This window comes from Hordeum vulgare, chromosome 7H (assembly GCF_904849725.1).
Source record: "Hordeum vulgare subsp. vulgare chromosome 7H, MorexV3_pseudomolecules_assembly, whole genome shotgun sequence".
Lineage (NCBI taxonomy): Eukaryota > Viridiplantae > Streptophyta > Magnoliopsida > Poales > Poaceae > Hordeum > Hordeum vulgare.
The window spans coordinates 415,579,326-415,595,785 of NC_058524.1; positions in this window are offsets into that span (position 1 = coordinate 415,579,326).

A 16,460-nucleotide genomic window follows, 5' to 3' on the forward strand; every position below is an offset into this window, starting at 1 on the left:
ACCGGGATGTGCAACGATCTAGCTTGGCATATGATGTTGAAACATCTCGCTAGCTATCTTACAATCATGCAATGGCAATATGTAAGTGACGGCACAAGTCATGAGATGGAACGGTGGGAGTTGCATGGCAATATATCTCGCAATGGCTATGAAATGGCCATGATAGGTAGGTATGGTGGCTGTTTTGAGGAAGTTCTATGGTGGTTTTGTGTAACGGCGAAAGTTGTGCGGCACTAGAGAGGCTAGCAATGGTGGAAGGTGAAAGTGCATCTATACCATGGACTCACATTAGTCATGAAGAACTCACATACTTATTGTGAAAGTTTTTATTAGTAATCGAAAGAAAGTGCTAAACGCATACTCCTAGGGGAAGGGTTGGTAGGTGTTAACCATCGCGTGATCCCGACCGCAACACAAAGGATGACAATCAATAAATCAATTATGCTCCGACTTCCTAACATAGCGGTTCACCATACGTGCATGCTACGGGAATCACTAACTTCAACACAAGTATTTCTAGATTCACAATACCCTACTAACATGACTCTTAATATTACCAAATCCATGTCTCAAAACTAATTGAGAGGAATCAAACTTCTCTTTCTAATCAATGCACAAGAATATGGAAGTTTTATTGTATCCTCTTTGGATGCCTATCATCTTTAGGACTACTTTCATGGCACAAGCCAACTACCAAGTTACTCAGAGAGAGCATTGTCAAAAAGATATAACTTTAGATTGAGAGTTCTTATTTCTCCAAAATATGACACTGCCGTGCTCTAAAAGATCTAAGTGAAGCACTTAGAGCAAAGTTATCTAGCTCAAAAGATATAAGTGAAGCACATGTGAGCTAAATTGCCTAACTCAAAAGATATAAGCGAAGCTCAATGAGTATTCTAGCAAATTCACGATGAGTGCATGTCTCTCTCAAAAGGTGTGAAGCAAGGATGATTTTGACACAAAAAAAAAAGAAAAGACTCCTATAATACGCGACGCTCCAAGCAAAACACATATCATGTGGTGAATAAAAATATAGCTCCAAGTAATGTTACCGATGGATTGAAGACGAAAGAGGGGATGCCTTCCCGGGGCATCGCCAAGCTTAGGCTTCTTGGTGTCCTTGAATTTGGATTGGGATGCCTTGGGCATCCCCAAGCTTGAGATCTTTCCACTCTTTATCCCTTTGTCCATGAGAACATCACGCAAAACTTGAAAACTTCACAACACAAAACTTAAACAGAAACTCATGATATCATTAGCACAAGAAAACAAACTACCACCTCTTTAGGTACTGTAGCAAACTTTATTTCTATATTGGTGTTAGATTACTGTATTCTCACTTTTCTATGGCTAGTACCCCCCGATACTATCCATAGTTTCATCAAAATAAGCAATCAACACAACAAAAACAGAATCTGTCAAAAACAGACCAGTTTGTAGCAATATGTATACTTCGTATACTTCTGGTATCTCACAAATTCTAAAAAATTATGGCAATTTGGGAAATTAGCATATAAACCAGCAGCAAGAAGAATGAACTCAAAAGCTCTTTCTGGATAAAAATGAAAAATAATTTCGTGAGCGAAAAGTTTTTGTCTTTTTCCACCATGATCAAACAACCATCACCAAAACTAGTCATAAAGGTTTTACTTGGCTCAAACACAAAAAGAAACACAAAAAACACAATCATAACAGAATTATGATGGTGTGGACACAACAAAACAGAAAGAAAAAAGCATATATAAATTCATTGGGTTGCCTCCCAATAAGCACTATTGTTTAACACCCTTAGCTAGGCATTGATAATTCAATGATGCTCACACAAAAGACAAGAATTGAAGCACAACGAGAGCATCGTAAAGCATGTGAAATTCACATCTAAGTCTAACATACTTCCTATGCATAGGCATTTTATAGGAAAACAGATTGTCAAGACAACCAATAGTTACCATACGCAAGGAAGAAGAAAGAGACAATATCAATCTCAACATAACAAGAGGTGAATTGGTAACATGAAATTTTCTACCACAATATTTTCCTCTCTCATAGAAATTACATGTGGGATCATAATAAAATTCAACAATATAGCTATCACAAAGGATATTATTTTCATGATCCACATGCATGCAAAGTTGAAGCTCTTCAAAAATAGTTGGATTATCATCAAATAAAGTCATGACTTCTCCAAACCCACTTTCAATATTATTGCAAATATCATAATCATCATGAGGCTTAAACAAATTTTCAAGATCATAAGAAAAATCATTACCCCAATCACGATCATTGCAACAAGTAGTGGACAAAGCAAAACTAGCATCCCCAAGCTTAGGGTTTTGCATATTTTTAGCATGATTGTCACTAATAGAATTTATTGTGAAACCATTGCAATCATGCTTTTCATTCAAGGAGCCCCCGTGAATCACTTCATAAATTTCTTCATCACGATTTTCAGATTCACGGATCTCAAGCAAAACTCCATAGAGAAAGTCAAGTGCACTCAAGTCACTAGCAATTGGATCAAAATAATTGGATCTCTTAAAGAGATTAGCAAGTGGATGAGGATCCATATCACTAGATTTTCAGCAAGCGAAGATGCAAGCATATTGAAGGCACACAGCATACCATCAAAGGAAAGGCAAACGAAAAAGGCAAATGTTTTTGTATTTTTTTCTTAAAAAGGGGGGGGGAGAGGAAAACGAGAGGCAAAAAAGTAAATGCAAGAGATGAGTTTGCGATGGTTACTTGGATAAGCTTCACATAGAATAATCCCCGATGCCAGAAATTGGCACGTTGAAGGGAGACTATTCTTGACTTGATACTCCCCAGCAACGACGCTAGAAATTGGCACGTTGACGGGAGACTATTCTTGACTTGATCCTCCTCCCCGGCAACGGCGCCAAAAATTCTTCTTGCTACCTCTTGAGCTTGCGTTGGTTTTTACCTTGAAGAGGAAATGGTGATGGAGCACAGTAGCAGTAAGTATTTCCCTCAGTTTGAGAACCAAAGTATCAATCCAGTAGGAGTATCAAGCCAAGTCTCCAAAGTACCTGCGCAAAAACAGCAAACTTGCATCCAACGCTACAAAGGGGTTGTCAATCCCTTCACGATTGATTGCAAGGTGAGATCTGAAGGCGGAAAGTGCAACAAAGTAAAAGTGTAGGGCTGAAAATATGATGTGAAGTAGACCCGAGGGCCATAGTGTTCACTACAGGCTTCTCTCATGATAGCAAATATTACGGTGGGTGAACGAATTACTGTCGAGCAATTACTAGAACCGCGCAAAGTCATGACGATATCTAAGGCAATGATCATACATATAGGCATCACGTCCAAGACAAGTAGACCGATACTTTCTGCATCTACTACTATTACTTCACACATCGACCGCTATCCACCATGCATCTAGTGTATTGAGTTCATGACAAACAGAGTAACGCCTTAAGCAAGATGACATGATGTAGAGGGATAAATTCATGCAATAGATATAAACCCCATCTTTTTACCCTTGATGGCAACAACACGATGCGTGCCTCGCTACCCCTTCTGTCACTCGGTGAGGTCACCGCACGGTATGAACCCAAAACCAAGCACTTCTCCCATTGCAATAATCATAGATCAAGTTGGCCAAACAAAACCCACAACTCGAAGAGAATTACAAGGATATGAAATCATGCATATAAGAGATCAGAAGAAACTCAAATAAGATTCATAGATAATCTGATCATAAATCCACAATTCATCGGATCTCGACAAACACACCGCAAAAGAAGATTACATCGGATAGATCTCCATGAAGATCATGGAGAACTTTGTATTGAAGATGCAAGAGAGAGAAGAAGCCATCTAGTTACTGGCTATGGACCTGAAGGTCTATGGTGAACTACTCACGCATCATCGGAGAGGCAATGGTGTTGATGAAGCAGCCCCCCGTGTCCGAATCCCCCCTCCGGCAGGGCACCAGAACGTGCCCAAGATGGGATCTTGCGGAGACAGAAGCTTGCGGCGGTGGAAAAGTATTTTCGTGGCTCTCTCTCGTGGTTTTGGATTTTTCGGGGATTTATAGGCGGAAGAAGTAGGGCAAAGGAGCCAGAGGGGGCCCACAAGCCTGCTAGCCCCCCCTGAGGCCGCGGCTAGTGGGCTTGTGGCCTCCCCCGGGGCCCTTTGCCTTGGTTCTCAAGCTTCCTGCGTATCTTCTGTTTCGGAAAAAAATCTTTTCGGAGGTTTGATTCCGCTTGGACTCCGTTTAATATTCTCCACTGAAAAGGGTCAAAAACACAGAAAAACAGGAACTGGCACTTGGCACTGAGTTAATAAGTTAGTCCCAAAAAAGATATAAAAGGAATACAAAACATCCAAAGTTTGACAAGATAATAGCATGGACCATCAAAAATTGTAGATACGTTGGAGACGTATCAGTGTCCGGCTCAAAAAAGAGAACAACAAGTTCAAAATAAATAAAGGGGATTTGGGGAGGTACTTACCACCGGAGTCGGATGGGCTCGGTCATAGGGGGCCATTCCACATTCCCAATCTCCACCCTCATCCATGTTGGCGGAGGAGAACATGTTCACATTCCGGGCCACCGTGCCGGGTCAGAAGTTCTTGGTGGAGAGCCAACAGGGGTCGCGTCGGCCGCCCATCTGGCAAATCAGATGTGGCCGCCTCTGCAGAGGCAGGATCCGGCGGGACATCATGGTGGTGAGCAGGTCACGGCCCAGAAGGCCGCGAATCTTCATGTTGTCGAGGTGGGCGCTGATACGTCTCCATCGTATCTACTTTTCCAAACTCTTTTGCCCTTGTTTTGGAGTCTAAGTTGCATGATTTGAATGGAACTAACCTGGACTGACGCTGTTTTCAACAGAATTGCCTTGGTGTTATTTTTGTGCACAAATCAAAGTTCGCCAAACGTCCTGAAAATTTACGGGGAGCAGTTTTGGAAAATATAAAAAATATCTGCGCCAAGTTCCACCTAAGGGGGTGGGCCAGTGGGCTACAAGCCCTGGCTCCGCCACCACCCCCCTGGTGGCGGTGGGCAGGCTTATGGGGCCTACACGGCTCTGCCGCCCCCAACCTCACGTCTATAAGTTCACTTTCGTCCCAGAAAAAATAAAGAAGAGAATTTTTCGTCGCGTTTGCGATAAGGAGGCGGCGCCACCACCTGATCTTCATCTTGAGGGAAGATTTGGAGTCCGTCTTGGGCTCCGGAGAGGGGAAATCGTCGCCATCGTCATCATCAACCTTCTTCCCTTTCCAATTCCATGAAGCTCTTCGTCGTTCGTGAGTAATCTATTCGTAGGCTCGCTGGGCGGTGATGAGTAGGATGAGATCTATCATGTAATCGAGTTAGTTTTGATGGGGATTGATCCCTAGTATCCACTATGTTCTGAGATTGATGTTTATACTACTTTGCCATGCTTAATGCTTGTCACTAGAGCCCGAGTGCCATGATTTCAGATCTGAAATTATTATGTTGTCACCAATATATGTGTGTTTTAGATCCGATCTTGCAAGTTGTAGTTACCTACTATGTGTGATCCAGCAACCCCGGAGTGACAATAACCGGAACCACTCCCGGTGATGACCATAGTTTGAGGAGTTCATGTGTTCACCAAGTGCTAATGCATTGGTCCGGTTCTTTATTAAAAGGAGAACCTTAATATCCCGTAGTTTCCTTTTGGACCCCGCTGCCACGGGAGGGATGGACAATAGATGTCATGCAAGTTCTTTTCCCTAAGCACGTATGACGACACACGGAATGCATGCCTACATCACATTGACGAACGGGAGCTAGCCACATATCTCTCCATATTATAATTGTTGCATGATGAATATCATCCAAACAAATCACCGACCCATTGCCTACGAGTTTGTCCTACTATTGCTACTGTTGTTACTTCTTTTGCTCTGCTGCTGCTACTACTGTTGCTACTGTTGTTACTTGTTTTGCTCTGCTGCTGCTACTACTGTTGCTACTGCTGTTACTTGTCTTGCTCTGCTGCTGCTACTACTGTTGCTACTGTTGTTACTTGTCTTGCTCTGCTGCTACTGTTGCTACTACTGTCGCTTGCTACTGTTGCTACTTGCTACTGCTGTCACTACCGTTGTTCCTTGCCACTGCCGTTACTCGCTACTTTGTTGTTACTACTTTGCTTGCAGATACTAATATTTCAGGTGTGGTTGAATCTGACAATTCAACTGCTAATACTTGAGAGTATTCTCTCACCTCCCGTTGTGCGAATCAACAAATTTGGGTCGAATACTCTACCCTCGAAAACTGCTACGATCCCATGCGCTTGTGGGCCGTCAACAACATTCTTCTAGTTTCGATTGCCGGAGATTGCTAACAGCATTCTTCTGGTGCCGTAGCAAAGGGGAAGAATAGTTGGCATCAAGCATTTTTCCGGCGCCGCTGCCGGGGAGGTATTGCTATATTCTCTGAGTCACTTGGGATCTATATCTGCTGATCACTATGAAGAATCTGAAGGATCCGAAGACCAATGTCTTGCCCTCAACTACGAGGGGAGGTAAGGAATTGCCATCTAGCTCTGCACTTGATTCACCTTCAGTTATGAGTAAGTTTGCGACATCACCTCCTGCTAGAAATCTTGATATGTCGCCTGTGCTTGATGATGCTTATGATGCTACTGCTAGAGATGCTATGCTTGATACTATGCTTGATGATACTATGCTTGATACTATGCCTGATACTATGCTTGATACTGCTAGAGATGCTATGCTTGATACTGCTTTGCCTGATGATGCTAGAGATGCTATTTTGCGTGATGATGCTATGCTTGATACTGCTAGAGATACTACTTTGCCTAGTGTTCCACTAGGGGTATTCCTTGATGCTCATATTGCTAGATTTACTGCCAATGCTCGTGATGCTTCTGAAACTACCGATACTATTGAGATAGAACCTGCTTTTGCTCCTGCTAGATCTAGCTCTCCTAGATATGAATTGCCTGATATACTTGAGGGTTACGTTATGGAGGGAGAGATAGCTGAGGATTTTCTTGCGTGTAAGGATGCCTATGACGCTGAGAAATTACTTCTCAAGTGGAAGGAAAAATCTCGGGAAGCAAAGATGAAATATGACCCGAAGTTTGCCACTTCGCCTATCTTTATCACCGATAAGGATTATGAATTCTCTGTCGATCCTGAGATAATCTCTCTAGTCGAATCTGATCCTTTTCACGGTTATGAGTCTGAGAAGGTCGTAGCCCATCTTGCCAAACTACACGATATAGCCAACCTTTTCACTAATGAGGAGAAGATCCGCCACTACTATATCCTCAAGATGTTTCCTTTCTCTCTAAAGGATGATGCTAAAGCCTGGTTCACGTCTCTTGCTCATGGATGTGTGCGTAGTCCCTAGGAGATGGTCTATTACTTCTGTGAGAAATATTTCCCTGCCCATAAGAAGCAAGCTGCCTTGCAGGAAATATACAACTTTGCTCAACTCCAAGAAGAGAGTCTTCCACAAGCTTGGGGGAGGCTCGTCAAGCTACATAATGCTTTGCCTGATCACCCTCTTAAGAAGAACGAGATACTTGATATCCTCTATAACGGACTTACCGATGCCTCTAGAGACCACCTAGATAGTTGTGTCGGTTGTGTTTTTAGGGAACGAACTGTAGAACAAGCTGAGACTCTATTGAATAACATCTTGATCAACGATAATGCTTGGACTATTCCTGAACCACCTCCTAAGCTAACTCTGTAGAAAAGAGGTAGTCTATTCCTCAGTCCCGAAGATATGCAAGAAGCCAAGAAATCTATGCAAGAGAAAGGCATTAGATCCAAAGATGTCAAAAATCTACCACCTATCGAAGAGATCCATGGTCTCGATAACCCGATACAAATAGTAGAAGTGAATTCTCTGCATAGGTTTGATGAGGGTGATATTCCTTTTGATAAACATGCTAGCCTATGTTTTGATGAATTTGACAACTTTGTTGCCAAACAACAGAGTTTCAATGATTATGTTAGCAGACATTTGGAACAAAGTACTCGTATGCTTATCCATTTAAGTGCTTGTGTAGACAGAAATGTCAATGATCTGAAGCTTCTGAGTAAACATGCCTCTATGATTACTACTCAGGTAGAACAAGTACTTAAAGCTCAGAATGACCTGCTCAATGAATTAAATGACAACTCTGTCAGAGTCATTACTAAAGGAGGCAAAATGACTCACGAACCTTTGTATCCTGAAGGTCATCCTAAGAGAATTGATCAAGATTCTCAAGGAATTAATGCTGATGCACCCAGTCATCCTAAGGAGAAGAAGAAGGATGATAGAAACCTGCATGTTAGTTCACCAAATACTATCACACCTCAAGAACCAAATGATATTTCTGCGTCTCATGCAGAAACATAATTTGGTGATGAACATGAACCTGGTGACAATGTGGACAGCGATGTTCATAATGATGCTCAACCTAGAAATGGTGAGGATATGGAGATTGAACCTACGGTTAATCCTGATAACCCACAACCTAAGAGATACGATAAGAATGACTTCACTGCTAGGAAGCATTGTAAAGAAAGAGAGCCATGGGTTCAGAGACCTATGCCCTTTCCTCCTAAGCCATCCAAGAAAAAGGATGATGAGGATTTTGAGCGCTTCGTTGAGATGATAAGACCCGTCTTTCTGCAGATGCGGTTAACTGATATGCTCAAGATGTCTCCGTATGCCAAGTACATGAAAGATATCGTGACTAAGAAACGGAAGATACCAGATCTTGAGATGTCCACCATGCTTTCCAATTAGACTCTTAAAGGTGGAACCCCTAAGAAACTTGGTGATCCCGGAGTGCCCACTATACCTTGCTCTATTAAAGGAAACTACGTAAGAACTGCCTTATGTGACCTTGGAGCCGGAGTTAGTGTTATGCCGCTCTCTCTTTATCGTAGACTTGAATTGGATAAGTTGACACCCACTGAAATTTCTCTGCAAATGGCCGACAAATCAACTGCTTTCCCTATCGGCATTGGCGAGGATGTGCCTGTTGTGGTTGCTAACACCACTATCTTAACAGACTTTGTTATCTTGGATATTCCCGAGGAAGATGTCATGGCTGTCATCCTCGGAAGACCCTTTTTAAACACTGCAGGGGCTGTTATAGATTGCAACAAAGGCAATGTCACTTTCCATGTCAACGGTAATGAGCACGCAGTGCACTTTCCGAAGGAACGATATGAAGCACATTGCATCAATGCTATCGAAAAGACTTCATCGATTCTTATTGGGAGCTTTGAATGCCCTATTCCCCGTGTCAAGATGAAGTATGATTTGCTTGTTGGGGAGATACATATCCCCATTGAGGTGACTTAGTGGCTATTAGAAAATTCTCCGTTCTCTCTTGAGATTCGAGAAGGTTTTTTCATAAGGACTTGAACAATCCCATTGACGGATTTCTTTCGATGACCATGAAACGGATGAATCAAAGAGTCACATACCTTTGTTTTAAGCTTTCATTTTCTGTTGCTTAGAAGAAAAATGATAGAATTAGTTTAGTTTTTCCTGTTTTCTGTTTTAGCATCCCGGAGAAAAATACCTCGAAAATAAAAGTTTTCGATGGTCCTGAAAATTTAGTATGATTTTTGTGGAATTTTTGAAAAATTATGGGCCTGAGAGCTCGCTTGGGGGCCAGACCAGTGGGCCACAAGCCCTGCCACCACCACCAACCCCCCTGGTGGCGCGGTGCAAGCTTGTGGGGCCCACAGGCACCCCCTCCACTCATTCCAGCTCTCAGCCTCTTCTTCCACCTCCAGAAAAAATTGTTTCGCAGCTCAAACCCATGTTCTTGCTCATTTGGCTGTGATTTTCGATCTCCTTGCTCAAAGCACCATTCTCCGAACCGTTTTGGGGAAATTACTCCTTGGTAAGTGACTCCTCCATTGGTCCAATTAGTTTTTACTCTAGTGCTTTATCCTTCGCGTATTCTTGCTACCTTGGTGACCCTGTTCTTGAGCTAGAAATGTTGATTTTAGCTAGTTCCAAGTAGTTTTAGCGCGTGATACGGTCTCTAGGCACTAGTAGGAGTAGTTGCTACAAGGTGTGGTGGGTCTTTATTCACTTTCCTCTTGAACTTCAAAAATTTCAGCAAAAGGAAATTATGTTCAGGAGGATGTTTCATGGTGGTTCCTCAAGTAAGAAGGGTCCTCATCTCTCTTTTCGGGAGCCCGAACCTTTTCAACTAAGGGACGCACCGGTACAACCATGTGAATGGCCTTCCGATGAGTTCATGATCGAAGAAGGTTTCAAGGATGAGTTTGATGCACTTGTCCGTAATGCCGGGTTAGAAGAATTCCTCTTAGATAAATGTGAACATTATGCTATGCTCAGTGCCTCTTTCGTGCGTAGATTTAAATTTTTAGTTGGCCATGACTCATCCATACTGTTTGATCTGTACAATAAATGCTATACCGTGGATCTGGAGGATTTCAATAGGATTTGCAAGATACCCGATGGGGGTAGTGTTATTGATCCTTCTAAGTCTTCGGTCAGAGACTTTGTCTCCAGTATAACTGCTGGAGAAACCAGAGATATCACGCAAGCCACCATAGGAAGCATCCATTTCCCTGCCTTGCACTACCTTGCCCTCTTCATAGATAGGTGCATTAACGGCAAGGGTGCACATTGTCACCTATGCGCTTCCGACCTTAGTATCCTTAAGAGCGCAGTAACAGGTGACAAGAGCTTCAATATGGGAGCTATAATAGCAAGGAGGCTGAATAAAAATGCGAGTTAGGGGGATTTGTTTGGTGGAGTTTATGCTACACGCTTAGCAAATTTTATTGGAGTACCCATCCGTCTAGAAGACCCTCCTCTCCGTACAGCCAACCTTGATCGTGTCGCTCTAACACGCTACCAGTTCCTTGAGAGAGATCATGGATCCCTCCTATACCGCTTGATATTTAACCGGCAGCGTGTTTTCCATATTACCCTTCCTGCTCCTGCTTTCTTTGACTTTTAGGTAAAACGAAGATACTACATAACCATAGGAGAGGTAGAGGAGTATGAGAGGGAGGCGAGGGCTGCTCGACTTCGTGAGGCAGCTATTCAGGCAGTGGCTGCAGCACTCCCGTATAACACCCATTATGACTTTGGGTTTCGCCAGGATCATCCATGGGAGTAGACCAAGCTAGGCCAAAAGCCTAAGCTTGGGGGAGTACGTGTTCTCACCGACTTTGCATTCATGCTTATGCTTTCACTTTGTTAGCCGGTGTTTACACTTTGCCACTGTATTATCCATGCTAGTTTATTTTCGTTTTCTTGTTTTCTTGTTTTGTGTCCATTTGAGAAAACCCAAAAAGATTTTTTTTTCTTTCTTCTTTTGCTTGTTGGGAGATTTCCCATGTAAACAGTTTTCTTTTTCTTTGGTCAAGGTAGAAGATATTGGTTACAATGTTTATTGGTTCTTGCATGCTTACCTGTTTAGCTTTCAAAGAGCCATATTACTTCGTCTTCTCCTTTGTGTTTGCCTGCAGATTCAGCTTAGTCCAATGCGCTTATTATTGTTGACATTGTTCGATCGTGCAAATGAAAGGCAACAATGATGATATATGATGAAGTGACTGAGACTGAAAAGCTGGTATGAACTCTATCTATTTTGTTTTTGTAAATATGACTAGCTTGTCGACCCAGATTTAGCTTTGTTGTGAGAGAACCATGTTTGCAATGACAACTTAGAGATCATAGTTTCTGATGCCATGCTTATTTAGCTGAGAGCTTATAATGGTTTGTCTTGAATGCCAACATAGATTTTGAGATGACTATGATGTAGTATGATAGGATGGTGTTCTCCTTTGAATGTTTCAAGTGGCTTGACTTGGCACATGTTCATGCATGTAGTTGAAACAAAATCAACATAGCCTCTATGATGTTCGTGTTCATGGTGATTTATATCATGTTCATGCTTGCATTCAATGTTAGTCAAACTCATTGCATCTTGATGACTGTTGTCGCTCTCTAGTTGGTCGCTTCCTAGTCTTTTGCTAGCCTTCACTTGTACTAAACGGAATACTGCTTGTGCATCCACTTCCATAAACCCAAAAGTTTTTCCATGAGAGTCCACCATACCTACCTATTTGCGGTATCTACCTGCCGTTCCAAGTAAATTTGCATGTGCCACTCTCTAAACCTTCAAGAAATAATCTGTTTTGCATGCCCGAACCGCTCATGTGGTGACAGGGGCTATTGATATCTTTCATGCTAGGAGTCTTATCCTCGACATGTGTTTATTCACTGTCATTCACGAGAAAGGGGCCGGTAATTGGAATGCCCAGTTCAACGCTTAAATCGAAAACATAACTGTAAAACAAGACTCCCCCCGGATTGATGTTAGTATGGACGGTACCCGAGGATTCGGCTAGCCGTGGAGTGTGATTGATTGGTGGTGGGGGAGTTAAAACTTTACTTTTCTGTTTGGGAACCGCCTATAGCATGAGTAGCATGGAAGATATTGAGAACTCTTGGTCATTGCGTTGACAATGAAAGCATGCCACCCAAAATTATTATCTCTGTTTTCAAAGCTTAAGCTCTGGCACCAATGCAAATCAATGCTTCCCTCTGCGAAGAGCCTGTCTATTTATTTTCCTGTTGAGTCATCCTCCTCTTATATAAGCACCAATTAGAGAGCACCTCTATCATTTTTATGCTTTGCTTTTGATTGATATTGAGTATGACTATGACTGGATCTTCGTTGCTATGAATTACAATCTTTAGTCAGCCCTTGATCTTTGAAAGTGCTCTGCATTTATGTTTTGCGGTCTCAGAAAGAACTAGCGAGATACCATCTATTCATATTGCTTCATGCCTGTTTTGATTGAAGTGTTGGTATTTGAAACTCATTATTATTTGCTCGTTAGCTGATTATGCCATTGATATTAGTTTACCGTGAGACCTTTGTGTCATTTGCTTATGTGGTTAACTTGTGATCTTGCTGAAATTCTGGTTATGAGCTAGACATAGTTGCAACAACAAGATCAAACAGAGTTTGTCAAAGTTTTTCTTTCTCTCTCAGTTTGTCAACTGAGTTGCTTGAGGACAAGCAAGGTTTTAAGCTTGGGGGAGTTGATACGTCTCCATCGTATCTACTTTTCCAAACTCTTTTGCCCTTGTTTTGGACTCTAATTTGCATGATTTGAATGGAACTAATCTGGACTGACGCTGTTTTCAGCAGAATTGCCTTGGTGTTATTTCTCTGGAGAAATCAAAGTTCTCCAAACGTCCTGAAAATTTACGGGGAGCAGTTTTGGAAAATATAAAAAATATATGCGCCAAGTTCCACCTGAGGGGGTGGGCTAGTGGCCACAAGCCCTGGCTCCGCCACCACCCCCCTGGTGGCGGTGGGCAGGCTTGTGGGGCCCACATGATTCTACCACCCCCAACCTCAGGTCTATAAGTTCACTTTCGTCCCAGAAAAAATAAAAAAGAGAAGTTTTCGTCGCGTTTGCGATACGGAGGCGCCTCCACCACCTGTTCTTCATCTGGAGGGCAGATCTGGAGTCCGTCTTGGGCTCCGGAGAGGGGAAATCGTCGCCATCGTCATCATCAACCTTCTTCCCTCTCCAATTCCATGAAGCTCTTCGTCGTTCATAAGTAATCTATTTATAGGCTCGCAAGGCGGTGATGAGTAGGATGAGATCTATCATGTAATCGAGTTAGTTTTGATGGGGATTGATCCCTAGTATCCACTATGTTCTGAGATTGATGTTGCTACTACTTTGCCATGCTTAATGCTTGTCACTAGGGCCCGAGTGCCATAATTTCAGATCTGAAATTATTATGTTGTCACCAATATATGTGTGTTTTAGATCCAATCTTGCAAGTTGTAGTTACCTACTATGTGTTATGATCCGGCAACCCCGGAGTGACAATAAACAAAACCACTCCCGGTGATGACCATAGTTCGAGGAGTTCATGTGTTCACCAAGTGCTAATGCGTTGGTCCAGTTCATTATTAAAAGGAGAACCTTAATATCCCGTAGTTTCCTTTTGGACCCCGCTGCCATGGGGGGAATGGACAATAGATGTCATGCAAGTTCTTTTCCCTAAGCACGTATGACGACACACGGAATGCATGCCTACATCACATTGACGAACGGGAGCTAGCCACATATCTCTCCATGTTATAATTGTTGCATGATGAATATCGTCCAAACAAATCACCGACCCATTGCCTACGAGATTGTCCTACTGTTGCTACTGCTGTTACTTGTTTTGCTCTGCTGGTGCTACTACTGTTGCTACTCCTGTTACTTGTTTTGCTGTGCTGCGCTACTACTGTTGCTACTGTTGTTACTTGTTTTGCTCTGCTGCTGCTACTACTGTTGCTACTACTGTTACTTATCTTGCTCTGCTGCTGCTACTACTGTTGCTACTGATGTTACTTGTCTTGCTCTGTTCCTACTATTGCTACTACTGTCGCTTGCTACTGTTGCTACTTGCTACTGCTGTCACTACCGCTGTTCCTTGCCACTGCCATTACTCGCTACTTTATTGTTACTACTTTGCTTGCAGATACTAATCTTTCAGGTGTGGTTGAATCTTACAATTCAACTGCTAATACTTGAGAGTATTCTCTCACCTCCCGTCATGCGAATCAACATATTTGGGTCGAATACTCTACCCTCGAAAACTGCTACGATCCCATGCGCTTGTGGGTCGTCAATAACATTCTTCTAGTTTCGATTGCCGGAGAGTGCTAACAGCATTCTTATGGTGCCGTTGCAAAGGGGAAGAACAGTTGGCATCAGGCGCATATCTGCGCGACCTCGGCAATCGGCTTTGGAAGCATCGCCTTCCAGTTCCTCTTTGCTGTCGGAGGAGCGATGGCAAAGCAGGGTAGATTGATGCAATCGTGGGAGGGGTCGATGTTCTTCACGTAGAAGAACCCCCTGTGCCACATCTTGATGGAGTCCTACAGCGGCATTTGAGGGAAGCCGGACGTCGTCCGGTGATGCACCAGCGCTAGGCCGTATGGGGTCATCGGCCGGGGGCCCTTAAGCTTCGCCGCCTCGGCCTTGTCCATCTTCAAGGACTGCTGGTAGAAGAAGAACAACTTATGCCAGAGGTCGAGGCGGGGCTCAATCCCCAGAAAACCTTCGCACAAGACGACGAAGGAAGCTAGCTGGAGAATGGCGTTGGGCGCGAGATCATGTGGCTGCAGGCCGAAGAAAGTGAGGAAGCGGGCGAAGAAGTCGCTCGCCGGGAGCCCGAAGCCATGGTAGAAGTGTTCCTCGAACACCACTACCTCGCCCTCCTTCGGGGTCGGGGCTGCTTCGGCTCCGGGTACCCGCACCACCACAAGGGTTGCGGGAGGCAGCATGCGGTGATGGCGGAGTGCCTCAATGTTGTCGTCGCAGATGTCGCTGCCCAACCACGCACCGCTGTGTTGCCCCTTCTTAGGGGCACTGCCGGACATAGCGGCTGGCGACGAAGGCTGGGATGATCTTGGAAGCGGATGGCGGCGATGCCTTGTGCGACGGCGAGGACGAAGCAGAGTTTCTTCTTTCTCTAAGCTCAGAGAAGGAAGGGGCACTGGTGCGGCGCGAGAAGGGGGAGAGTGGCCTCCTCGATGCACCCGCACCCTATTTAAACCCTCACGATAGATCATGGGGTGGGGATCCGGTGCGCATAACGCCCACTTCTCCGATTATTACGGGCGCATTTACGCCCCTTGGAGCCCAACCGTCGCGCAGTAATCTGCAGAGGATCCGTTCGCACGGGGGCTAAGGGGGCGTTGTGGCGGGATCCAGGGCTCAGGACCCGTCCCGTCATCTGCTCAATTCATCATCACATCAGGCCAGAGCCTGGCACGTGGCGCAACAGCGAAACTTGCAGCAAAGCCGAGGCATTCCTTGGAAGCCAACCGGCTTCCGACCCGGCGCCTCCTGCCGTAGGAGGCTTAAGAAGATTATCAGCAAAAAACTCAAGCCGGCGAGGCCTCCCGCTCTGAGGCGGTGGGCCTCCCCTGCTTCGGGGACTACTGACGGGGGGATAACCCCGGGGTAGGCTCATCGAGCGTAATCCTTTGCCTTCTATATTGAAGGAAAAGCACAACTCTCTCCATGTAGTCGAATCCCCCTGTTCGGCTAGGAAACTCCTCTCGGCTAGGGCGAGAAGGTCAGCTTCTCCTGGCCAACCAGGAATCACCTGCCGGCTAGGAGCGAGACGGCTACCTCCTTCTGGCCGTCTGGGTGGCATCGGCCGGCTAGAGGCGAGACGGCCGTTCCTAGGCCGGCTAGCGAGGCCGCTAGCCGGCCAGGGAGCTCAAAGTCACATCAAATCATAGGTGATGACGAGACCCTACGATCAAAGATGAATACGCATCAGCAAGGGTACATGATTGGAGCGCACGGCAGGTACAGTGTCACCGGCCATGCTGCTGACCTACTCCGGATCCGATCCATCATCCCCGCATAGTGTCAGCCCGTCAAACACCCACTCC